The 27,655-nt window shown below is 42.3% G+C and overlaps 2 long non-coding RNA genes across 3 annotated transcripts; one reads left to right on the top strand and one right to left on the bottom strand.

Annotated features, from left to right (window-relative positions):
• Window positions 1–481: 481 nt before the first annotated feature.
• Window positions 482–8,242, bottom strand: LOC116271319. The gene is made up of 3 exons (XR_004179839.1): window positions 8,201–8,242; window positions 4,186–4,397; window positions 482–1,236 (listed from the first exon to the last, which is right to left on the bottom strand). It is a non-coding gene; the product is annotated as an uncharacterized LOC116271319 (long non-coding RNA).
• A 680-nt stretch (window positions 8,243–8,922) lies between these two features.
• On the top strand, window positions 8,923–12,821 carry LOC116271318. Of its 2 annotated transcripts, none has more exons than XR_004179838.1 (3): window positions 8,923–8,982; window positions 9,079–9,830; window positions 12,748–12,821. It is a non-coding gene; the product is annotated as an uncharacterized LOC116271318 (long non-coding RNA). The 2 variants fall into 2 exon arrangements; XR_004179837.1 differs by lacking the exon at window positions 12,748–12,821 and adding an exon at window positions 11,544–11,895.
• The last annotated feature ends 14,834 nt before the right edge of the window (window positions 12,822–27,655 follow it).

Raw genomic sequence — 27,655 nt, 5'->3', positions numbered from 1 at the left:
ATACTGTGCTTCAGACCATTATCATCTTGAGAAAAAAACTCTACTTGGGGGCTGCATTTGATTCCCAGGGCTACAATAACAGCCCTAACCCTAACCCTAATCCCAACCTGAATCCTATTTCCAAATAGTCACATTTTGAGGTTCTGAGAGGGCATATACTTGTGGGGGGGTCACTAGTCAACCCACAACAGAGGCTAACATTAGGTAACCCAAATGAAATATTAATTTTCTTTCATTACCAGCATCTAAGGGCCCTACAATCTTTGACAAATCATTTGCTGATCACTTGTGACATCAGTCCCAATGTCACCAGGCACCAGGAACCGATTTCATGGAAGACAGTTTTTCCACGGATGGTGTGTGGGGATGGTTTTGGGATGATTCAAGCACATTACATTTATTATGCACTTTATTTCTATTATTATTACATTGTAATATATAGTGAAATAATTATACAACTCACCATAATGTAGAAGCCCTGAGGAGCCCTGAGCTTGTTTTGCTGCAACTAGATGGTCCCGTCTGGGGTGATGGGAGACAGTGACAGATCATCAGACATTAGATTCTCATAAGGAAGGCACAGCCCAGATTCCCTGCATGTGTCATTCACAATAGTGTTCACGCTCCAGTGAGAATTAATGCTGTCACTGATCTGACAGGAGGCGGAGCTCAGGCAGTAATGTGAGTGATGGGGAGTGGCTGCTATTTGTCCATGGCCCAGAAGTTGGAGATCCTTGACTTACTGTAAATCGGATTGTAAGTTTGGGATATAATAAGGCACAGACTTCAAAGACTTTACAACCTTCCAGGTATGTTACGTATTCTCAGGACTGATTTCAAACTAAACCCACCATATTTCTGTGTTATGTGGTTGCATTTTGGGAAAATACAGTAAGAATTTGTCAGCTCCCCTTCCTTGTAGAAACATCTTTTATAGAGAAAATAAATGAATCTTAAGATATATGGACTTTTTTTTTAAGGTAAAGGAGTAATTGGTCTATCGGCAAGACAAGATAAGAATTGGCAAGGACCATTGGGTATGACCTTCCCATCCTCTTATTTTCTGAACAAAGTCCAGGGAGGAACAGGGTATTCAGTCGCATCTCCATGCACTGCTGGTTTCCCATCTCACCTGAGGGTGTAGCAGCTATCATTCTGCACATTCAAGGACTCAGAATGAATTCACCTAGTAAAATAAGTAACTCAGAATAAAAAAAAAAAAAGCATCTTGAAAACCTGTAAGATAAGAAAAATAGAGTTTCTGCTGTCATAAGAGGAAAATTCTCCAAACTGGCTGAGTAGAGAAAACTTGCTAATTACCTGGTAGAAATTCAATATATTAATACACGGTTCATTCTGGGAACTTAGGCCTAGACGTGTTGCATACAAACCATGAAAATATTTTTGTTCCCTCTGAGATGGCTCCCGGAGTGGGTCTGCAGGTGCCAAAAAAGATCGTGTCGTGTAATAGATTTTCTCTTAGAGGAAAGCATTGTCAGGAAAGGATGAGAGAAGGCCTGGGGGAGAAGTCAACAGGCCTCCCACTCAGAGAAGTCACCAACATGCCTTCTGGCCTCCATGAAATCTATTCTAGCCTGGACAGGTGATGAACCAGCCTAGTCAACAAAGATTTCTCGGGAAGCATGTGTTGAACAGTGCATTCAATCACTTATTTTAATATTTCTCAACTCCAGGTCAGAAAGCATTTTTTGCAACCAAACTTTGGTTTCCATTCTTCAAGGCCTCCTGATCAACCTTGTGTAATATTAAAGAGTCTCTGCACATAAACTCCCTAATATGGTCTTAGCTCCCAGGTCTTTGCAAACAGTAATGATAATAACAGCAGTTCAGTGCTAGGAGCTCTGTGTTCATTACGATAACCCTATGAGGTAGGTTCTCTTATTATCCCCATTTACAGATGCAGACACTGCAGCATAGAATGTATTGTAAGGATTTTTTCAATGACAGGTGAGAGAGAACTGACTCAATTAAAGAAACGTGTTGGTTCATGAAAGCAGGAAACTAAATACTACAGTCATCCACAAGATGCATATACAATGAGAGAAAGGCACTGAGTCCAGCCCTAATCCTGAATCTCTAATTTCCATAGCCCTTCTTTCCATCTTGTGGAAGCCAGGTGTTGAGAGAATCCTTACAGCAAACTGATAGGATGTATGTGACCTCATGTACAAGATCACATGTGTGTGACTTTGTTAGGGGAGATTGTAATGCTCATCTTGCAAGGAGATTTGCTCTCCTTTGCAGGTTTGATGATGTGAGAGATCATGTTGGAGAAAGTCCACATGGAAAAAAAAAAATCTGCCTCCATTCTAAATGGTAGAAGAAGGGCGGCCTCTGGGAACTGTAGGAAGGTTCTAGGGGCTGACAGAATCCTCTGGTCTACAGCCAGAAAAAACTGCTTCCTGAAGTGCTATGACTGTAAGGAAATGAATTTTGTTAACAACCTAAGTGAGTTTGGAAGCAGATTCTTACCCAATTGAACATCAGATGAGACCACAGCCCTGACCATTGCCTTAAGTGTGGCAGCGGACCCAGTTAAGCCATATCCAGACTCCTGACTTACAGAAAGTGTGAGTTAATAAGTGTGTTTGTTGTAAGCCCCATGAAGTTATGGTAACTTGTTATGCAGCAACAGATAACACAGCCAGTGAGCAGAAGTCCTTTGCCAAGTGTCTCCATATCTGCAGCTGGTCAGATTTTGCTAGTCAGGAGAAGCAACCTGGCTTTTCTGTACTCAGCAACTGTTTAAATTTCACCAGAAAATACAATGTGAACATGGGCTCCATTTTGGCAAATCCTCTTTTGCCTCTAGGACTGCTAAACAACTCAGGCTATTACCACCCTTCAGCAATGTGCAAATGTGACTAAATGACAAAAAAAAAAAAAAAAAAAAAAACCCTGAGATTTATTTAACCTTCCTTTCCTGTCAGTTGCTCAATGAGAGCACTTGAAAAAGTATATTAATGTGTTAGAAGACAGTTCACACATACATCTACGGTCCATATCCTAGTCCAGTAGAATAATTCAATTCCATAAAATGTGCTAAAATAAAACTCACTGGCTTCATCCAAAAGTGCTCTCAAATAAAAGTAGGGGATGATTATAAAAGTAATGATATACCTAAAAGTTGGCACAAACATCAACTAAAGTAACCTTTCTTCCCTTCAAAATATGAATACATATAGCAAACTTTAAAATTTTCAATTGAAATAAATTCCAATGAAGTGACTTGTATGCCTACTGAAATAAAATAAGAAAAGTTTAAGAATCAAGTATTGATGAGTGTGTGAAGAAATAGGCACATTCATTTATTATGACTTGGCACTCTACATTTGAAGGAAAATAATTTGGAAAATATACATATTTCATTTTCCATAAAAAATTCATTTTCATTGACCTTCCTGGGACTTTGACCCAAGAAAAAACAAAATATCAATAGTTGTAAATGGACAAAGATGTTTGCTGCAATATCCTATAACGTGGGAAAAGCACTTGAGAAAATTGCAAGGAGGAGGATGGGGAAGAAGAGAACTCTACTAGAGAAAAAACTGAGAGGTTAAGATAACATGGGGAAAATCAGGAATCAGGTACCTCAGATCTAAAGCAGAATGAGAAGATATTCTAGAATCAAGAGAACCCCAGTCAAATGCATGTACAAAGGCTGACTACATTTTTTAAAAGTCTAACATTTATAGACATATAACAATACTCTACTCTGCATGTCTAGTTCCACCCTATAAAGCTGGCAATATTTAGGCCTAGCACTACAATTTCCACTATCTTTGGCAAGCAGATATTATATTTGAGTGTTTTGATGATATCTTGTTTGTGCATTGTTCTGAATTTTCTATTTGTTTTCATTCTCACCCACCCCCCAACAAGCTCTTTTTCACCCAACTATCACCTTGGTAGATACAAGGAAGTGTTGCCAAGACAAAGAATTTCCTAGTAAGAGGACTGGGATGCCCTGCTGAAGAGTTAAGTTACATCTCTCTCTCTCTCTCTCTCTCTCTCTCTCTCTCCCCCGCTACCCCTCCCCTCTCTCTGCTCTAGAGTTTTAAAAAAGCTACCTCAGCTACCCTTGGGAAGATAAATCACAACTGAAGCACAAATGTCATATTAAAAACCTTTAGAAAAGGGTTTCCCAACTTCAGCACTACTGACCTTTGGAACGGACAACTCTTCGTTGTAAAGTTGTCCTGTGTGTTGCAGAACATTTTGCAATATCTCTGACTTCTACTGACTGTATGTCAGTGGCAAACACTGTAGCCTCTCTGCGGAGTTATGACAGCCAAAATGTCTCCAGACATGGCCAAAAGTTCCCAGGAGGGCAAAACTGACCAACTGAGAACTACTGCTGTAGAAGTGATCAAGGTCTAATGTTGGAGAAGAAAAAGTATTGATTGAATTAGGGTAATGTTGGGGAAAGAACGTCTAACACTGCAGAAAGAAGGGTTGAGAAAGAACAGTATCAATATCCTTTGATTTTGAGAGTTTTAAGAGGAAAAGTTGCCTCACCCTGGGTGCATAGATCCCCAGGGAAAACATGGGAGACAATGGTCCCAAGTCTGAAAAGGACAAAAGTCTGAAAAGGACAAATGCTCAAATCACCTGTGTCATCCATTCCCACCACAGCTGTGTTCGGGACCAAATGTACTGAACATTAGGTCGCAATGTCCTCAGCCAAGTATGGCACCAGTGGATCATGGAAGGAAGATGCTCCACGTGGACCCGGCTTGGCCGTTGGACTGCAGCCCAGTGTTCCACAGTAACACTGTTGTAGCAGTGAGAGGCAATGGCAACAACCAACTGCCATCACTTCAGGTTCTCCCTGCCTGAATGGATAAGCTTATGCATAAGTCCCCAATTTTCTTGGCCAATTCTTGGGGTGTGGGGTGGAGCCCCTGAAGTATATACTGAGTTTCATGCCAATATGTCATGTGGGAACTCCCACATGTTCTTATTTTAAGTAAAAAATATATATATATAGCCACAGTTGTATCCTACAGTTGTGACAAATTTCTTCCCAATTTCTATACGTTTTGGAGTGAATTGGAAGGTGCTACATAGTACAGGTATAGGAGAAAAAGCCCTATCTTCTTGAAGTCCACAGCCTCAACTCTGCCACTTACTAGCTATGGGGTCTTGGAGGAATTATTTTACCTCTCAGGGTCTCAATGTCCTCTAGAGAGGGCTCATGACCTCTGAGGTTCTTCCTAAAGTCCCTGTCTTCACACCTTTTGCTCTTCAATGGAGCTTTAGTTCTATTCTAGGCATCATTTCAAGCTTTGTGGTTTGGTCTTTTATATTTCACTTCAACTTCGTCATCACTTCAGTTTTGTTCTTCACAAGTCGCCAGCAGCTACAAGCTCACGAAGACTCAGAAGAAACTTCCCTGTGATGGCCATCTTCACAATGACTGCTTCTAAACAACTCAAAGTCAGGAACAAGAATGGGCCCAGTGTCTCTGATCCCAAGCAGCCAAATGTCAAAAGATATCTGTGTAGCACAAGAAGATGGACAACAAACCTCGAATGTCAAAGATAATCTACAATTCACTGCTGCAAATTGCGATGGCTGAATTAAGATTGCAGCTTGTTTTAGGTCTGAGTTAGTAGACAATACACTGCAGATAGCTTAACCTGAGCACGTGAGTGGTTTATTATTTTGGAAGAAAATATAAATAAACCTTCACATGCGAGAAGAACGGTGTAAAACTTATATTAAAAGGATGCAAAGGGTGGGCACAGTGGCTCATGCCTGTAATCCCAGCACTTTGGGAGGCAGAGGCAGGTGGATCGCAAGGTCAGGAGATCGAGAACATCCTGGCCAACAAGGTAAAACCCTGTGTCTACTAAAAATACAAAAATTAGCTGGGTGTGGTGGTGGACATCTGTAGTCCCAGCTACTTAGGAGGCTAAGGCAAAAGAATCACTTGAACCCAGGAGGTGGAGATTGCAGTGAACCGAGATCTCGCCACTGCACTGTGGCCTGGACAACACAGTGAGACTCCATTTCAGGGAAAAAAAAAAAAAAAAAGGATGGAAAATGCCTTGAACGTGTGCTTCCCTATCCTGCAACCACGACAGACATCACTAACTGATCATGACTCAGCCTCAGAATTCTCAACACAGAACTCCAGGTAGCCAGTAGCAGTGGGCTTGAGTTGAAAGCTACCTGATGGCCCTCACCTAGGATCATCCTCCTATTTTTCAGATCAGAACGTCTAGTCATTTAAGATTAAATACATGGCCCAGGGTCATAGAACCTACCCAAAGAAGAGCCAGAATCCCGAACCTTTGATTTCCTGTCTATTACTCTTTTCTATACCATGCCACCCTAAACCTGAATAAAACATGAATTAAAAGTTGCCTTATTAGAATTAAAAATAAAGGCTGGGCACAGTGCTTTCCCAGGCAATGTGCATTATCTGTGGCAAGTTGGTTGTAGGAAAACACACCCAGTGCCATGCCTGCAATCCCAACACTTTGGGAGGCCAAGGCGGGCACATCATCTGAGGTCAGGAATTTGAGACCAGCCTGACCGACATGGTGAAATCCCAGCTACTCAGGAGGCTGAGGCAGGAAAATCGCTTGAACCTGGGAGGCGGAGGTTGCAGTCAGCCAAGATTGCACCACTGCACTCCAGCCTGGGCGACACAGTGAAACTGTCTCAAAAAAAAAAAAAAAAAAAAGAAAGAAAAATAAAGCTTATCTTTTTGTTCTAAAACAAAGTTTTAAAAAACTACTACAAATGAAACATAGGACTGGCTGACCACATTTCCTTTGCACTTCATCAGAAATGTTTTTTTCAACTGCCTCTCCTATTTAGTCACAGTAGCTGTACAGATGGAACCTGAGTTTTGCCAGACAAAAAGTGGCAAAACTGAGGTCATTTCAGGAACTCTACTTGGACGTTTTCAAGCACTAGAGAATCCCTGATGTGCTGTAATCAATTCAGAAGGTAGCATTAAGTCCCACAAAAAGTCATCATCAAGTACTACTACAAGCCCCTTTGATCAACAGCTGTATAACCTATCTCCCTGTAGAACTTCTCCTAGAGCCTTACACGGATAACGTGCTCAAAAATAAACCTCAGATGGAAATTAGTGTCTGGGCCCGTATTAATATGATTTAATAGTGAGCTATAAAAAATAATTAAAATTTGCCAGCATGTTCCTGTCCCGTATTGCTTATCTAATTGCCTCTGGTATCTACAAGTGGAGTCTGGTCTTAAAAAGCTCTTATCTTAGGAAAGTATTTGTAAGAGGAAAGTGATGGGAACCAGGAGACAGGAGAGACTGAGATTTAGTCAAAGCCAAAGGTATTCTTTATGACACTAGAGCTAAGAGAACCTCTAAGAGAGATAATTTAAAAATTCTGACGGCCAATTAAAAATGCAGAGAATTTGGAAACGAGAGACTGGGAGAGCGGTTAAGGGCTATGACAGCAGTCCCTATGCGAGACGACACAGCCTGAACTAACAAGTCAGTGACGGTGAGAAGAACTGTCCGGTGTGGGGAAGCTAATAGGAAATCTATTGTTGGGGTAGAATCCACAGAATATGGCAACAGTAATGGAGGGAGATTGAGGAGCTGAATAAGACAATAAAGGAAAGTGGGCCGGGTGTGCTGGCTCATGTCTGTGATCCCAACACTTTGGGCAGCCTAGACGGGCAGATTACCTGAGGTCAGGAGTTCAAGACCAGCCTGGCCAACATGGTGAAACCCCATCTCTACTAAAAATGCAAAAATTAGCTAGGTGTGGTGGCCCATGCCTGTAGACCCAGCTACTCGGCAGGCTGAGGCAGGAGAATCACTTGAACCTGGGAGGCAGAGGAGTTCCAGTGAGCCTGAGATCGCACCACTGCACTCCAGCCTGGGGACAGAGCAAGATTCCATCTCAAAAAAAAAAAAGAAGACAGTGGAGGAAAGTGACTTCCTTAACACAGTTGTGTGTCGTTAGACTGGTAGCCAGCCGTGGGCTCGCGTATGGCTGCCCCCATCACGTCAGCACAGCCTACAGACTTCAGCTGGTTCAGCCATAACCCTGGCTTCTTGCAACTACGTCTTTACTACTGATCATTTCTAGATCATGGGCAGGGCTAGGGAGGGTTGAGTGGTCTGCCTCCAGTCCCACTGGAAAGTTTCAATAGGTCTGTTTTCCCACAACCAACTTACCACAGGTAAAGCACATTGCTGGGAAAGCAGGCCACAGTCCTCAGAAGTGGATGCTGACATCACAAAGCTCCGTTCACCTCCAGGTTCCTCATCCACCTGAAAATGTCAGACAGGGAGGACTTGGAAAAATGGGATGACAAGGGCCCAATCAGATGCCTTCAAAGAAAGTCAATTAAATCAGCAGCCTCATTGTTCACTGAAAATACTTTATTCCGTCATATCCTTAATCAAAACTATTCAGAGCATGCTTCTGCATGGAAAGGGCTTGGAAGTCACCACTCCAGGCCGGGCATGGAGTGTAATCCTAGCACTTTGGGAGGCCAAGGCGGGTGGATCACTTGAGGTCAGGAGTTCAAGACCAGCCTGGCCAACATGGTGAAACCCCATCTCTGCTAAAATTTAATGACAGAGCCAGTACCAGCAACTGGACCTGTGATGACCAATTTAATGTCCTCTCCAGCTCTGTAGCAGTTTCCACGTTTGAGGATAAGTCAGAATCACCTGAGGCAGGTTTAGCACTGGAGATTTTGAGTCAGTGGGTGTGCGTTGGTTAGGATGCTTGGGTTGCAAGACGTGGAAACTCTAACTCAAATAGTGAAAGAGTTTATTATCCCACATAATAGGAAATATACAGAGAGGGCAGATCTTAGAGCAGGTTGATCCAGGCACTCAGTGGTGTGAAGAAAAACCCAGCTTCTTTCAGTCTCCCCTCTGTTTTCTTTAGTGTTGGCTCCATCCTCCAATGGGTCTCAGATGTCAGATGGCTGAAGCAGCAATTCCAGGTAAATATTCTGAGTCCACAGCCCCCCAAGGAAGGAAAGAGCTATCTTTTCCTTTTTTTTTTGGAAAGATAAAACTTTGTCTGGATCTTTCAACAGGTTTCCCTTTTCCTCTCACTGGACCAAGTTATATCAAATGCCCATTCTTGAAGCAAACACTGGCAGGAAAAATAGCAATTTCCTTGAAAGCAGTCAGACTACATCCAAGATTAGTTTTCCTGGAGTTGTATGATGTCATGGTGGAGGGATGTACAACTGGACCACAGAAGCATGATTCTGTGAAGAAAGAGAAGAGAGTGGGTGGGTTCCCAGCAATTTCTCCTGCTGCAGCTGAGTCCCCATTTATGCCTGGTGCCTCTGGGTCAGCCTTTGAGAAGAGTAATGCAGTAGGTCACAGAGAGCCTAGGATCTTGGGCTTTTAGCATGTGACCTTCCTGATCCTTATAAGCAGAAAGTCTGGGCAGCACTGACTTCAGCCTGGTTTCTTGGTTTCATTTCTATACTGAAAACGTTCCTAGGGTATTCAGACATCTCAGGAAATGCCACATTATTTTCTCATCTCCACTCCTCGAAAAGACTATTAAGTAAATACTTTTTAAAAAAGAGATTAAAAAAAAAAGACATGTTAAAGCAAGCAGTAAATTATACGTGTGGATTAAGATGTAACCACAAGGATTCTCATAGCAACAGTCTCCACAGTAATCACGAAAATCAACCTAAACATCCACCAATAGGGAACTGGTTAGCTATTACACGTTCTAACCACACAGTGGAATTTTAAGCAGCCATTAAAACTGATGAGATATTTCTAAATGTGTTGACCCAGAAAGAGGATCATGGCATAATGTCAGGTAAAAAGCAGGTTACAGAATAGGTTCGATGTGATCTCATTTACATACAAATTTATGTGGGTTTGTGTGTGTATGAGAAAGCTTTGAGTGTGTGTGTGTGCGTGTGTGTGTGTGAGCATGTGTATGTGTATTGCCAGTGTGTGTGAGAGTGAACATGTGTATGCAAGAGAGAGAAAGGGAGTTCCTATGTGTGCAGGTGTGTTCAGAAAAATCTAGAAGAATATAAAATGTAACAGAGATCATCTCTGGGTAGAAGTAGAAGTTTGTAAGGCTTTTCTCTTTCCCTTTTGTACACACACACACACACACACACACACACACATATATGGAAGCCGAGGCTCAAAGAGAGAAAATGACTTGCCCCAGATGGCTCAGCAATTTAATGGCAGAGCCAGTACCAGCAACTGGACCTGTGATGACCAATTTAATGTCCTCTCCAGCTCTCTAGCAGTTTCCACACTTGAGGATAAGTCAGAATCACCTGAGGGAGGTTTATTACAGGGGATTTTGAGTCAGTGGATGTGTATTGGTTAGGATGCTTGGGCTGCAAGACGCGGGAACTCTGACTCAAACAGTAAAAGAGTTTATTATCCCACATAATAGGAAATACACAGAGAGGGCGGATCTTACAGCAGGTTGATCCAGGCACTCAGTGGTGATATATATTCTGTGTGAATTTTGTTTTTATAATGAGCATATATAATTTTTACAATGCTGGAAGCTCTTTCCTGGTTTTTATGACTTTCAAGGAAAGCTTTGAACAGGGGCAGGTTCCACAGTGAAACTTCCCCCAACCCCTTAGCCTTTGTGATGGGAAAAGAAATGGGTCATGAGCTGCCTGACTATAAATGAGCATGGCTTCTTATTTTAAACATTTTTGCCTATAGCCTATAGCCACTCACTCTGCTCAAAAGAACCTGAAACTATGGACTGCTTCCTGGGCCCTAGGGGGGACATTTGCCCCAGTTTTCCACTTTCTAGATGTCTCTTTACCCACACACAGCAGGGATTTTCAAAAGCATCTAGAAACTTCCAGAAGGATCTGTGGTCAACTGAGCAATCTCCCCACAAATCATTCATAAGAGAGAACAGTTCTCTCCCCTGAGATCAACACTGCAGCAGCCACACACCTTTCCAGACTCCTTTGAAAGGGCTCCAGAGATCACCTGTTATCATGCCGTCCAGAAAGAAATTATGATTCAAAACCGTCTTTTCCCCTCTTAGCCTCTCCCACTTTGGAGCCTTCCCAGAAGGACACGGCTCAAAACCCACCCACCCCCATCCCAAATCCTTTAGCCACAACAGGAAGGCAATGAACTACAAGGGAAAGGCATGAACATTGTCATTTCAAGATATTTGAGGGCTGGAACCATTGGCACTGAAAATGTTGGTTTGTACTTCATGGAGTTCTGCTGAAAGTTCCAGCAGGTTTGCCCTTAAAATGTGCTAATTAATTGAGCATGGCCAGGGAAATGTTCAGGCACTTTAAGGAATGGTCAATAAATAGGATCTGAAGAGGTGAGCCGTTTTCTGGAGGACAATATCAAAGGCACTGAGTGAAATCACTTAGAAAGGTGCGAGGCAAACCATCCAACCCTGAGTTTGGCAACACCTTTGCTCTTTCTAGTGTAAAGGGTATGTATGTAAGACAATTGTACGGGCAAAAGTGCTGGCAATCTCTAATCGACTGCTTTCCCTCGTTCCTTCATCCAGAGCATCAGGAAAACCTTGTAGCCCTGCCTTTGAATATTCCAAGCCCATTGTATTAATATCAATCAAGGTTCAACAGAAAAGCAGAGTCAAAGGACATATATATATATTGAGATATACTGCAAGGAAGTGGCTTAAGAGATTGTAAGTACTGGCTAGACAAGTCCCAAATCCACAGGACAGTGCGCCAGAAAGAATACACTGGAACTCTTGGGCACAGGCTGAAGCTGTGGTCTTCAGGCAGACTTTCTTCTTTAGCAAGGGAGCCTCAGCTCTGCTCTTAAAACTTTTCAACTGATCGCATCATGCCCACCCAGATTATCCAGGATATTCTTCCTTATGCAAAGTCAACCAATTATGGACTTTAATCATAGCTACAAAATACCTTCACAGCATAACCTAGATTAGTGTTTGATTGAATTACATGGGGCTATAGCACAGCCAAGCTGATACATCAAAAGATCATCACACATCTCAAAAAGATGACTGCACTCCCATGCCCACTGAAGTTTTATTTACAATAGTCAAGATACGGAAGCAACCCAAATGTCCATTGACACAGGAATGGATAAAGAAAGTGTGATACATATATATATGCAATGAAGTATTATTCAGCCTTAAAATAAAATAAAATTCTGCTATTTTCAACAACATGGATGAACCTAGAGGATATTATGCTAAGTGAAACAAGCCAGTCACAGAAGAACAAATGTTGCACGATTTCACTTATTTGAAGTATTTAAAATAGCCAAAGTCACAGAATCAGAGAGTAGAATAGTTGGTTGCTCAGGGCTGAGGGAGAGGGAAAAGGGAAATTGTGTTTCAGTGGGTACAAAGTTTCTGTTATGTAAGACGAGTAAGTTCTAGAAATCTGCTATTTGACATAGCAGCTATAGTTTACAATGGGCTATTGTGCTCTTTTAAATATGTTAAGAAGACAGATGTCATATAAAGTGTCCTTGCTGAAGATCACACACAAACATAACACGAAAGAACACACGGACATTTTTTTGGAGGTGATGGATATGTTTACTACCTTAGTTGTGGTGATGACATGGTGGTGTATGCATATATCCAAACTCATCAAGATGTATAGGTTAAATGTGTGCAACTTTTTGTTTATCAATCTCAATAAAGCTAAAAAATTTTTTTAAAAAATTCTTTTTAATCACACCCATCCACCTCTCTTACTTTCCTGCCACTGAAGTGTCCTTCACTCACACCTGGACCACTATGATGGACTTCTCGTTGACTCAGCAGCCAGAGTGACCTTGTTGAGATAGGATTTGCCATCCTCTGCTTAAAACCTTCCAAAGACACATTGCTCATGGAATAAAACTCAAAATCCTTACCAAGGCCACTGAGACCCTCCTGGGTCTCACCCCTACCTACCTTTTTGAGTCACCTTATACCACTCAGAGTGACTCCTTCTAAACATGGGCCTTCCAGCCTGCCCTTGGCTTTTTTCCTGCGTTGGAGACTTTGTAAGTACTTTTAACTCCATCTGGAAAATGCCTGCAGGTTTTTCCTCACTGACTCCTTCTTGTCTCTCAGGACTCAGCTCAAAGTTTAGGAAGTCTTTCTTTGTTCACCCTGTATATTATGCCTCCCATCCCGAAAGCATCCTCTATCATTTCAAATTATTTTTCTTTCCTTATAGCATAGATCACTATCTGAATCTTTTATTTATTTGCTTCCTTGTTGATTGTCTGTAGCGTGTCTGAATGTAATACCTGGACGTGTTTTATTCATCCATGGGTCCCCAGCCTCTGACCCCGTGCCTGGCACCTAGTAGGCATGCAATGAAGTATTGTTACATGGATGATTGGATGGAAATTACAGAATCCTTTCAGCACCGTATTCTCCTAAAATCCCAGTGGATGGATGAGGATATGGTGTGGGATTTTGTCTAAAAATATGAAGAGGGGAAAAGTGGTAGGTAGAGCCGAAACAAGATCAGCCACGAATTAATAATTGTGGAAACTGGGCGGTAGGTACCTGGGGGTTCATTATACTATGTGTCTACTTTTGTATGTGTTTGGAATTTTCCAGAATGAAAATATTTTGAAAAATGAACACCAGGCCAGGCACGGTGGCTTACGCCTGTAATCCCAGCACTTTGGGAGGCCGAGGCAGGCAGATCACCTGAGGTCAGGAGTTCGAGATCAGCCTGGCCAACATGGTGAAACCCCGTCTCTACTAGAAATACAAAAATTAGCCGGGCATAGTTACAGGTGCCTGTAATCCCAGCTACTCGGGAGGCTAAGGCGGAAGAATCGCTGGAACCCAGGAGGTGGAGGTTGCAGTGAATGAGTAGAGATGGCACCATTGCACCCAGCCTGGGCAACAAGAATGAAACTCTGTCTCAAAACAAACAAATAAATAAATAAAAATAAAAATAAAATAAACACCAGGTTTAACCATCTAACCAAGAACAATATCCCACAACTGCCTGATTTTGTCCTCATTTTTTAGCTGATTGAAGTCAATTACTCTCAACCATGGGTTGTGGGTTGTTTTGGCTCCCAAGGGACATTTGGCATTGTCTCGAGACAGTTTTTGATTGTCACATTGTGGTGGAGAGACCTTAATGCAGAGGACAGCATTGATTAACCACAAACAATTATCTGATCCCCAAATGTCAACAGTGCCAAGGTTGGCAAAACCTCATGTGTGTTATTTAGAGCGATGTCTAGAAGCTGACCCTAAAGCAGGGTAAATATCAGCAATCTGGTCAGAGGCCCAGCCACGTAACAGATAGCTTCATTATCACTGGCAATCAAGCAAATTAAAATGAAGGCCCACTTTCGGCCTGTTGCATTAACGAAGGTGTTTGAGATATGCTGGCTAGGGTACAGGAAGACCAGCATGAGCCATGATGCTAGCCCATTGCTAGAGAATGTATAATTGCTCTGACTTTTCCCAAAAATAACTGAGCAATAGAGAGCAAGCTCTTTACAATGCTCCTACCCTCTGACCAAGGAAGACCACTGCTAGCAATACATCCTAAAGAAAAAAATCAAGGAAGCAAAAACTCAAAGCAACCTAAATGGCCAACAATGCAAGGCATTCTAAATAAAATTTACAAGTTTTTAATGACACAAGGAGATACTTACAACATCATGCTCGGAGAAAAGAGCAGAAGTAAATTAAGTATTCAAATATTCATCCATAAAAAATGAAATTGTGTCTTTGGCAACTACTTGGATGGAGCTGGAGGCTATTAAGCGAAATGGCTCAGACACAGACAAATACTGCATGTTCTCATTTATAAGTGGGAGCTAAATAATGTGTACATATGGATGCAGAGTGTGGAATGATAGACAATGAAGACTCAGAAGGGTGGGGAGAATTATGAGAAATTATTTAATAGGTACAATGTATGTTATTCAGGTGATGGACACCCTAAAAGTTCTGACTTCACCATTACGCAACCTATGCATGCAACAAAATTACACTTGTACTTAATAAATTTATACAAATTCAAATAATAACTATGATAAATAAGCATTTTAAAAATAATTAAGTGTTCTTCATGACCTCGACTATATAAAAGCTAATAAAATGTCTTCTGTGGAATCATATAAAAATTCTTTGGCCACCCTTAAACTTTGCCAAACTTTTAAATATTTTTATTTGACCAAAATAGTCCACATGAGTTAATACATTTTCAGTCACAAATTGTAAAACACCCAACTCAAACTTCCATTGCAATGATGGGAGTTTGTTGACTTATGTAACAGAAAGGTCAAAAAGTAGGTTGAGTTTCATACAAAGCATAATCCAGATACAACAATACAATCACCAAGGACCTGGCTTCTGTCTGTCTCAGGGCTCTGACTTCCAAAAATTGGCTTCATCCTCTGACTCCAAGCAGTGATCCTTGATCATCCCCTGCACACCACTCCACACACACACACACACACACACACACACACATGCATACACATGCTTTCTCTCTCATGATAGCTAAATGACAGAAGTTATTCCATATACCATATTCTCACACACATCCTACGAAATAAAGAAAGTGTCTTCTGACAACTTGAGCACAAGTCTGAAGATTCACTTTTCCCATTGGCCTGAATTATATAATGTACCCATCCCTGACCCAGTCACTGTGGCCAATGGTGCACAACTTGCTAATTGCCTTGCACCAACCAGAACCCACCCACTGTAGCAAGAAAGTCAACCCCATCCAAATCATGTGGCTGAAAATGGCTGTATTAGTCCATTCTCACACTGCTATAAAGAACACCACCGAGACTGGGTAATTTATGAAGGAGAGAGATTTAATTGACTCACAATTCTGCATGGTGGGGAGGCCTCAAGAAACTTACAATCAGGGTAAAAGACAAAGCAGGCACATCTTACATGGCGGTAGGTGAGAGAGAGAATGTGAAGGAAGTGAAGAGGGAAGAGCCCCTTATAAAACCATCAGATCTCATGAGAACTGACTCACTATCACAAGAACAGTATGGGGGAATCCACCCCTATAATCTAATCACCTCCCACTGGGTCCCTCCCTTGACATGTGGGGATTATGGGGATTACAATTCTAGAGAAGATTTATGGGAACACAGCCAAACCACATCAATGGCAGAGGGTGAATTCCACCAAGCAAAGTCAAGGTCCTTTCCGTTGTGGCACAAAGTGGATGCTGGATAGTCCTCCAGTAAATGTCCCTTGGACTTGTGTTGCTAGGGAGGGGCTGTCTAACCATGGACTACATTTCCCAGCCTACTTTGTGTTTGGGTTGGACATAGGACTAGTTCTCACTAGTAGAATGAAAATGAAAGTGGAAATAGAGTACTCTGAGGCCCTAGAGGAGAGGGGAACACAAGGTAGAAGGAGGCTTCCTCCCCAATTCACTGCATAGAAAGGTACCTGCCCATTGGAAACACCCACATTAAACCTATTTGAATAAGCCATTGATATTTATGGGTTTTTTTGGTTGTTGTTGTTACAGCAGCTAGCATCAACCTAATACATACCTTACAAGTGTATATTACTTTTACATAAATATAATAATAATTGTGGTGGTTAAATTTATGTGTCATCTTCAGTGAGCCATGGGATGGCCAGATTAAACATTGTTTCTGGGGGTGTCTGTGATTGCTTCTGGATGGGACTGGCATTTGAATCAGTGAGCTCAGTAAGGTAGATTGCCCCCAAAATGTGGCTGAGCATCATTCAATCCACTGACGACCTGAGTAGAACAAAAGGCAGAGGAAGCAGGAATTTGCCCTTTTTTCCCTTGCCTCACTGTTTGAGCTACGACATCTCATTTCATCTTTTCCTCCTGTTAGACTGGGATTTATGTCATCAGCTCCTCAGGTTCTCAGGCCTTCAAACTCAGACTGAATTGCACCACTGGTTTTCCTGAGTCTCCAGTTTGCAGAAAACAGGTTGTGGGACCTCCCTACCTCCATAATAGCATAAACCAATTCCTCCTTATTTATACTAACCAATGCTAGATACTATTGGTTCTATCGCTTCTACTTCTCTGGAGAACCCTGAGTAATACAATAATAATTTTTTTAAATGGGTCATGTTTCAGGGGAAAAAGTCATGAGTTTGTTGTCCCTAATTTGTGTATGCATGATAGGAAGACATAAAAGAAGTCATAATTAATAGGTAAGCTAAAATAAAGCCAAGAAGCTTTGAATAGCGCCTGGTATTAAATATACCACTTATACAAGCTTACGGGAGAGGAGATTTCAAATGCTCCTGTCAGAAGATTCTCAGAACAAAGAAACTGATTGACATCTAGAAGATTAAAGGCCATCTGATCCACAGATAAAACATTCAGTCTCTTAGGCTAGAGATTTATATAAAAACATTTATACCTCCATTTTTTTAATGGCTGTATTCCTGGAAGAGCGACTTATTCCTTTTCTTTTATCATGTATTCAATAAGTATTGAGTGTTATTGAATGTGCCATGTTGGATTGAGTGCAAAAGATCCAATGAGAATGAGTTCTAGTTCTTTCAAAGAATTTATAGGCTTGGGACTTGGGTGGACTAATACACAGGCAATTACCAAAAGAGAGAGAGAGAGAGAGAAGTGCTATGATTGTCTGATTTAAAAACCCATAGAAAGGACACTCAACCTACTCTTGATGGTATAGCAGATACAATCTTGATGGTGTAGCAGATTAAGAAGATTAATCTTGTTCATCCTCACCAAATATTCTATATTGCCCCCTATATTTTCCACCTTTCTCTGCAGTTATAATGGAGTCATGTGACTAATTCTGACCAATAGACCATGAGCAAAAGTAACACACGTCACTTCCTGGTCAAAGTCATTAGGAGCTATTCTGCCTCCTCTTCCTCTCTCCCCTCTTCTCTCTTTCAGAGAGCTTGAAGGCCACGTGTTTCAGAGGCCCCAACAGCAGCATAGCAGTACAGGGCTGCTCAACCTACATGGCAGTTTATGTAAGGGAGAAATAAGCTTTACTGTGTTTAACTTTTGGGATTTCACGGTTGGCCCGTCATGCAACTGGCATAATTATCCTGATACAAGAGGTCAGAGAATGCTTCCTGAAAAGGAGAACTGAAAGGGTAGAAGATTAAATGAAATTAGGCAGGCAGAGATGTGGCTGCAAAGAGTAGTCCATGCAGAGGAAACAGTGTCTGCCAAGTTTTGGAGATGGTTGCTTGTAAATAGAGTTTGGGTTTAATGGGTCCTTTTATTATTATTATTATTAATTTCCCTTGGATATTTACAACTTTCCTCATATCCATTTCTTTATATTCAATGGCAGGAATTTCTAGCTTTTAATTGAAGCTTCTCACCTTATTGTTCCCCATTTTCTCCTTTCAGCAGCTAATGACCAGCAAATAAATCCACAAGGGCCCAGCCTAGCTGCTGTTTAAACAAACATTTTATTTTAAACACTCTGCAAGAAAGTGCTGCCCCAGAGCTCTCCTGAAAGTTTGCAGTTTTGTATGTTTGCATTACTAAACTCTGCTTCCTACTTCTGCAGCGTAAGCTTTTTTTTCACTTTCAATTATGCTGAAAATGGCTGGCTTTAAACTGCTTAGTGATACGGGCTGTGCAACCTATCCACTGCAATCCCCCAGAGCTTCCTTCAGGTAACTCATCTGAGCAAACCCCTCTCTAACAACACACCAGGTTCACCCAAAGCTCTTCCCAGGAGAAGTCCATGAATTCCTGGTCCACAAATCACCGGTTTAAGTAGCCAGAAGGTGGAGCTTTAACCCAGAGCCAGTGCTAATTAAATTTCCAGCCCTTGGTTTTTTTGCTGTTTTTTGGTTTGTTTTGTTTTTGCTCAGAGATCTTTTCCAAAAGAAGCAATGCCAAGAGTGACAAATGGAAGGAGAGGGAAGATCAGTTTGCAGCAGGTATATAGGCAGAAATTCAAGTCCCAGGTCTCAAGAAAAATAATTTCAACCCTGTTTGCCAGAGCAAGGGGATCCATCTCATTGTCTACTATAGCAATAAAAAGAAAAAGTGAAGCGGAGATTCTGAGATGCCATTTACAGCCCAGAGAATACAAAAGATTAGGCAGTAGAAAAGCTAGGATATCCAGCAGATCTGAAAGAAGCAGTAACTAGAAAGAAGTATTTAGCAGGGGTTTTTTTTGTTTGTTTGTTTATTTGCTTGTTTTGGGGGGCACAGGGTCTCACTCTGTCACCCGGGCTGGAGTGCAGCAGCACAATCTCGGCTCACTGCAACCTCCGCTTCCCAGGTTCAAATGATTCTCATACCTCAGCCTCCCAAGTAGCTGGGATTACAGGCACCTGCCACCACGCCTGGCTAATCTTTGAATTTTTAGTAGAGACCGGGTTTCACCAGCCAGGCTGGTCTCGAACACCTGACCTCAAGATATCTGCCCACCTTGGCCTCCCAAACTGCTGGGAATACAAGAGTGAGCCACCACATTCGATCCAATGTAGCAGTCTGATAGAATGGAAAGAGCTGGATCTGAGTTCATATTCTGGATCCACATCTTACCTCAGTTTCTTCTTCTGTAAAATGGGTTAATATCATCTGTCTTTCATCGTGGTTGTAAGGGTTAAGAAATAACTTGGGATGATGATGCTTCTGCCAGGTAGTTCTAGACAATGTGCATACACTCATTTAATCCTCACAACAACACTATGAAGTAGGTACAATTATTACCCCCATTTTGCAGATGAGAAAATGTAACAGAAAAGTCCAGGGGCTTGTCCAAGAACTTGTGCAGATGGGATTCAAACACACGATCAGGCTCCTGACTCCATGGACTTGGGTGCCCAGTTTATAGTAAGTGTTCAAATTAACAGAAGTTGCTTTCGGTATGGGGTCACAGGAAAGTTAATAATTAATTATATGCAAAGCACTATAGAAAACAACTCATCCAGTCCTCACAATAATCTGGTCATGGGATGATCATTACTCTATTTTACAGATGAAGAAATGGATGGGGGGGCGGTGGCAGTCAAAGACTGCACACTAACCGCTATGCTATACTGCCTTTCTAGGATAAGAGTGAAAGGAACAAAAACCTCACTGATGGCTCACGCCTGTAATCCCAGCACTTTGGGAGGCCGAGATGGGCGGATCACGAGGTCAGGAGATCAAGACCATCCTGGCTAACACTGAAACCCCGTGTCTACTAAAAATACAAAAAATTAGCCGGGCGAGGTGGTGGGCGCCTGTGGTCCCAGCTACTTGGGAGGCTGAGGCGGGACAATGGCGTGAACCTGGGAGGCGGAGCTTGCAGTGAGCCGAGATCGCACCACTGCACTCCAGCCTGGGCGACAGAGCGAGACTCCGCCTCAAAAAAAAAAAAAAAAAAAAAAAACCTCACTGAGCATTCATGTTACCACTTTCATCTGGCCTTTAGCAGAGAATCGGGTTCTGTTTTCCCTTTAGTTTAAGTGCTCTAGGGTCACAGAAACCTGTGGGCAAATCCCAGCTGTCCACTTAATAGCTGTGTGTTGGAGACTAAGGGAAGAACTTAACCTCCCTGAGCCAGTGTGTACCATGGGGATTCAAAAACCCACCTTTCCAGATTTTGTAAGGAGTGTGCCTAGCTCTATGTCTGCCACAAAAGAAATGTTTGATAACTGACAGCCAATAGGCCCAGCTCATTTCTGTAACCCCAGGGCTTTGGGAGCCTATGGAGGAAGGATTGCTTGGAGACCACCCAGGAACTCAAGACCAGCCTGGGCAACATAGCAAGACCCCGTCTCTACAATAATATTAATTAATTATTTAATAACAGGTAGCTAATGTGATTAATTCTAAGCCAGATTATGCAGCAAGCAAAATAAACCCCATTTCTTGATAGTCTTGTCTGGATTTTGACCAAAAATTATCCCAGCCTGCTGAATCTTACCTTACATTCTAAACCTGACTCCAGTGTCTTTTCATTTGGCCTCTTTGCAAACATGAACTTTTTCCCCCAAAGAGTAATGATTTTCTAGCCAAGGACTTGCAAATAAATGTGTTGCAGGTGCCTGTGGCAATTCTAAAAGCATCTTTCAAGTGATGACTGTAATTGAGAAACACATATACAGAGTCTCCAAGTGAAGCCTTGAAGAAACCAACATTTATGGGATACTTCAGTTGAGTACATTTGGTATTTTTTGTAAATTTTTTTTTTTGAGACAGAGGCTCACTGTCTCACACCCAGGCTGGAGTGCAATGGCGTGATCTCAGTTCACTGCAACCACCGCCTCCCAGGTTCAAGTGATTCTCACGCCTCAGCCTCCTGAGTAGCTGGGATCACAGGCATGCATCAAAATGCAGGGATAATTTTTTGTATTTTTAGTAGAAATAGTGTTTGCCATGTTGGCCAGGCTGGTTTCGAACTCCTGACCTCAAGTGATGCACCCACCTTGGCCTCCCAAAGTGCCAGGATGACAGGCATGAACCACTATTCCTGGCCCTTGTAATTTTTAATAATACCAAAAAAGTTCCATTAAGTCGTGGTCATATGTATCAGTAAGTATGGGCTAGGTGCAGTAACAAACAATCCCCCAAATCTCATTAACAGACGTTTATTTATTGCCCATGTTACATGCCCAATGCAGGTCAGTGGGAGGAAGATGTCTGCTTGTCACCAAAAGACTCAGGCCAACTCAGACCCACAGCAGAATTGCTATGATCACCAGAGCCATGGATATGGTTACGGCAGTTCTAGCACTGGCTTGTGAAGCCACTGGCCAACACACTTCCCTTTTACCTGCATGTAATTGGCCAAAGCAAGTCACACTTAACTTCAAAAGGGCAGGAAGGAAGATGCTATCATGGAAATACCTGGACAACACTAATGACTACTCCACTCCAATTCCACTTACTAGTCCTTTTATTTGACAAGTATGTGCAGAACATCGTAGAAGAGGCAAAATTGTATGTCTACCCTCTCAGGGTTTTTGGCTGGGCCTGAGAATTACATTGACCTAATACGTATCAACAAGAGGAAAGCATATAAATTTATATCGGTTTTACGTAACACAGGAGCCCTTATAAGAAGTGAGGACCTGGGGCCCGGCGCGGTGGCTCACGCCTGTAATCTCAACCCTTTGGGAGGCCGAGGCGGGTGGATCACGAGGTCAGGAGATCAAGACCATCCTGGCTAACACGGTGCAACCCCATCTCTACTAAAAGTCCAAAAATTAGCCGGGCATAGTGTCATGTTCCTGTAGTCCCAGCTACTCAGGAGGCTGAGGCAGGAGAATCACTTGAACCCGGGAGGCGGAGGTTGCAGTGAGGCGAGATTGCGCCACCACACTCCAGCCTGGGCGACAGAGCGAGACTGCATCTCAAAAAAAAAATAATAAAATTTTAAAAATAAGAAGTGAGGACTCAAAGAAGTGGCAAGACCTAAATACTTTTATATTCCATTAAACAAAGAGAGACAATTGTGGGAAAGTAACTGAATTATGTGGGGAGGTTAAAGGAAGATAAGAATGATTTTCACAAGGTCTGTTTGCACAGAATTCTCTCAGCTACAACTCTCCATGAAGCATGTTTCCTTTTTCCTGATATAGGGAGGACATCTTTCACATGGGAGTTTTTATCTCCTGTTTTCAGGAAGAAAAGATGAGATTAAAATGTCCTCCTTGCATCTGCTGTCTTTCCATTGCCTTTAAGCTCAAAATAATTCTTATCTTGGGGTGGTATATTCTGCCCTTTTCAGAACCTCCCTTGTACCAGACTACACATGTAACAGAGAACAAGACAGACAAGATTCCCAGCATTCTGAAACTTGCATTGTAGTAACGGACTATTGGGTTTCCCAGACAAAAGGCAGAACCATTCTGCTAATGCAGCGTGAATGAGAAATAAACTCTCGCGGTGTCAAGTCACCTCTTTTTTATGTTGGAATAACAATAACAGCTAACACTTGCTGAGCGCTTCCCAGGAATTCGGCACTGTGCTAGGCACTCAAAGACGCGATTTCATTGAATTCTCAAAATATTCCTATGAGGGCAGTCCTAACTATCCCCATCTTACGCATGAAGCAATGGCAGGTCAGAGAGGCAAAGTGACTCAACATGTTTGCACAGCCTGCAAGTGGGGAGCTGCGGTGCGCAGCAGAAAACTGACTCTTGAGTCAAAACCCTCACTCATTCTGGTGTCTCCCCCTGCCTCCTACAGCCCCTGCACATGCTGCCTAGAATTACTTAAATATAAATAAGGGAGGAAGTATGAGACGGTTCAGATAACCCAAATTTCGTTCTATATGGCCGTTCACCACTTGTATGACCTTGGGAAGGTCATTTATCTTTTCTGGGCTCTGTGGATACATAGATGGACCAGATGTTATCTTTGACCTCAAGAAGTTAGTAAACACTCTATTTTATTACAGTTATCTGTCCTGGTGCATAATAGTTATGCTATGCTTTTTTAAAAACTTCATTTTTCTGAATGCAAAAGCATTACGTGTGTGATTGGGAAATGAAGGATAGGGATGAAGAGCATGGGTTTGGGGATCAGAGAGCCACAGAGTAGCTCTATGATTTAGGGTGAATCACTGCGTCAGTGCAGATTCTGGCAAGAAACAGCACACTTGAAAGGAATGATTAAAGAGAATTTAACAAAGGGACCATGGACAAGATGTGAGCAGGATCAAGGGATACTGAAATGCTCAGGGACTGATAGCAACTGGAAGCCATTTCCACCTCTGAACCTAAATGAGCAGCGAGAGGAAATTCCTACAGAACCCAAGAGGCCTGGCACCTTCAGTAGGGGAACACAGCACTGATGATCCATGGCCCAGCAGGGAGGAAGCCAGCGGGGTAAATACTCCAACCTCTCACTACAATTACTGGTCAGCGACTTCCACTGCACAAAGCAACAGAAGTCAGAAGACAAGGGAATATGATCCATGCTGTCTGTAGAGGTCACCCTCAATTGCACAGAGTAGCGTGGAGAAAGGACATGATCCAGCAGCCTTACCTCTCCAAGACTGCACTTCTTCATCTGTAGAGCAGGATGCTAAAAGTAATTACCAATCAGGTCGTGTATACTAAATAATAGTATACGAGGGGCTTAGCACAGTGCCTGGCACATAGTAAGTGCTCAGTAAATGTTTGTGGAGACACTACTGTTGTTACAGAGGAGGAAATTAAGGAATTGCCCCAGATGGCATAGCTAATAAATAGTGGAGGCAAGATTTAAATACAAATCTGACTCTAATGTTCATTGTGGCAATATCACTGAAATACCAAGGATTCGGTTTTGGTCCTGCTGCTTACCATACAGAAAGCCAATCACTGAGACAACGATTATTGCCAGGAAAAAAGGCTTTAATCAGGTGCGGCAGCCGAGGAGACAGGAGCTCAGTCTCAAATCCATCTCTCAGACCAACTACAACTGGGGGGTCATATAGCAGGGATGGAACATAACTAAGTGTGGGGAAACAGGAATTAGGGAGGGGTAAGGAAGAGGAGTTAGTCAACAGGCAGCAGGTGGTCAGTTAGGTAGTCATGATGAGGGAGGAGTCTGGTAGCTCATCTGGTGAGTTTCATTTCACTGATACTCTCTTGGAGGCCTGATGGTCAGTTTCCTGAGGAAGGAACTCAGATAAGACAAATGTAAGTTTCAAGTTTGAAGACCAAGAGGGTCAATTTCTATGTTTATCCATAAACATTGGTTCTGTGGGACAACTGGGCTGGTTTCAGCAGGTGCTATCCGGCCCCACTCCTATCCCTTTCACTGCCATCACCTGTAACTGTTCCCCTTGAAACTCACTCTGGCTGCCAAAGTCCACTCTGAGCATGCACATGGTAAGCCAGAAGTCCTACGGGATTAATGTCCCATGGGAGCAGCTCTCAAACAGTGACTGGTAGGCATTGGTGGATAAATCCTTCAGCTACGTCACCCCCTAGGCAGTATAACTCCACGGTGCATACTTTACACTGGCTCCCAGAGATCCCCAGCAGGATCGAACTGCCATTGGCCACACTGGTAACTATCTTAATAAAAGAACTGTGATTGGCTCCCCTCTCTGCCCTGCTTCATTTGCCTTTCCCTCCACAGTGTTTTCCAGCATCATCTCCCAAATAAACCACTGCACAAATCCTTTATCTCAAGGTCTGCTTCTGGGAGAACCCAAACCAACATCCCCATTCTCTTTCCCCTGGACTTTGCTGTCTCCCATGTTGCTCAAACAGATGAATAGATTAAAACAACATGCTCTACCCATACAATGGGATTATTATTCAGCCATAAAAAGAACTGATACATGCAACAGAGTGAACGGACTTTGAAAACATGCCCAGTGAAAGAAGCCAGACACAAAAAGTCACGTACTGTAGGATTTCAATTACTTGAAATATCCAGAATAGGCACATCCACAGAGAAAGGAGGCAGAATGGTGGTTGCTCAGGGTTGAGGGAAGAGGGCAATGGGAAGACACTGTTGTAATGAGTATGGGGTTTTATTTTGGAGTGATGGAAATGTTTTGGAACTGGAAAGAGGAGAAGGGTTGCACAACATGGTGAAATGCACTAAACGCCACTGCACTGTTTGCTTTATAATAGTTAATGTTATGTGACTTTCACTGCAACAATTTTTTAAATTATTGTTTATGTATATACTATACCTAATAATTGCACTTCTGAATACATTTCTTTAAAACAAGACAGGCTGGGCGCAGTGGCTCATGCCTGTAATCCCAGCACTTTAGGAGGCCGAGGCGGGTGGATCACGAGGTCAGGAGATCGAGACCATCCTGGCTAACACAGGGAAACCCCATCTCTACTAAAAATACAAAAAACTAGCCAGGCATGGCTGCGTGAGCCTGTAGTCCCGGCTGCTTGGGAGACTGAGGCAGGAGAATGGCATGAACCGGGAGGTGGAGCTTGCAGGGAGCCGAGATTGTGCCCCTGCACTCCAGCCCAGGCGACAGAGTGAGATCCAGTCTCAAAAAAAAGGTACTAGAGTAGAGTGCTCATCGAAACATGTTCTCTAACAGCAAAACACAGGGGAAAAGCATGAATGCTCATCATGGGGGTAAGTGGCTAAATGAAATGTGGTTCAGTCATACAATAGTGAGAATTACACACAGTGGTTACAAAAATGAACCGGGTCTCTCTTATCACATGGAGCAATCTCAAAAACATTGAGTGAGAAAAACAAGTTGTACAACCACACACACCCATACACATACAAAATGATACCATTCACAAAATTATTAAAATCCATTAAACTATATATTGTTGATGTATTAGCCACAAGTTTGAAAACATAGGTCAGGAGCATTTACACCCTTTTCGTGAAAGTGATCGCTTCTTATGAATGAAGAAAGGAACAGAGTGGAAGGGGCTGTCCTACTTTGCACTCTTTTGAAAACAGAGCCTGAAACAAGGAGTCCGAAGCAGGTAGTTTATTGGGGTGGCAACAGCAGGAAGATAGTAAGGACGCAGGGAAAGAGAGACAGGAAGGGGAATAAGTCAATAAAGTGTGTATGAATCTAGGGCAATTGGGACTCAATCTCAGTAGGAACCTCCGGAATAGCCATGCCTCAGAATCAATCCACTAAGGGACAAGGTAGCTGGGATAATTATTTTCCAACTCCCTTCTCTCATTGATCGAGGGTTGATCTTGGAGCATTGTGCCTCCAGTCCTTTGGCATGCCCTGTGGACAGGCTAAGTAAGTTCTCTTGCCACTAGAGGGAGCCCTGGGGCAGAGAATGTGTGCCCCAGGGTGTAAGCAGTCAGCATGCCTGGAAACCATCCGCCATAGCTGCAAGAGGCCTAAAGAGATTGGCCAAGGGATGTGGCATGGGGTACTAATCATATGTGCTACATGGGAATAACTTTATCAGCAATGTAAGAAAAATCTGAAGTAAATAAAATACTAATATTTGTCAATTCTACCCAGTGGTTGCATGGGTGGCTGCTATATTATTCTCTGTTCCTTTTTGCATTTTTTCTTTACATTTTACAAATTACATTCACAATGTTGTATAACCATTGCCACTGTTTTGCTTTATTTTTAAGAAATATCTGAAGTAAATAAAATAAAATTGTTCATATTTATCAATTCTACCCCGTGGTTGCATGGGTGGCTGCTATAGTATTCTCTGTTCCTTTTTGTATTTTTTCTTTAAATTTTACTAATTACATTCACAATGTTGTAAAATGATCAGCACTATCTATTTCCAAAATTTCAGCGCCCTAAAGAGAGAGCAATAAGCAATAACTCCTTGTGCTCCTCTCCCTTGGCCTTTGGTAACTTCTAATTTAACTTCTGTCTCTATAAATTTCCCTATTCTAGATATTTCATACAAGTAGAATTATGCAATATTTGTCCTTTTTGTTGGCCTATATCACTTAGCATAATGTTTTCAAAGTTTTCAAAGTTTTCAAAGTCAATCCATGTTGTAACATGTATCAGAACTTTATTTCTTTTTATGGCTGAATAATATCCCAGTGTGTATTTGTGTGTGTGTGTGCGCCACATTTTGTTTATTTATTCATCTGTTGATGAACTCTTGGGTTGTTTTCGCCTTTGGGCTGTTGTGAATAATGCTGCAATAAACATTGGCATGGAAGTAAGTATTTGAGTCCGTGTTTCCAGTTCTTTGGTGTATACCTAGGAACAGAATTGCTAGGTCATATGGTAACTCTATGGTTCATTTTTTGA

This window comes from Papio anubis, chromosome 18 (genome assembly GCF_008728515.1).
Source record: "Papio anubis isolate 15944 chromosome 18, Panubis1.0, whole genome shotgun sequence".
Taxonomy (NCBI): Eukaryota; Metazoa; Chordata; class Mammalia; order Primates; family Cercopithecidae; genus Papio; species Papio anubis.
This window is presented reverse-complemented; position numbering and strand designations above follow the sequence as displayed.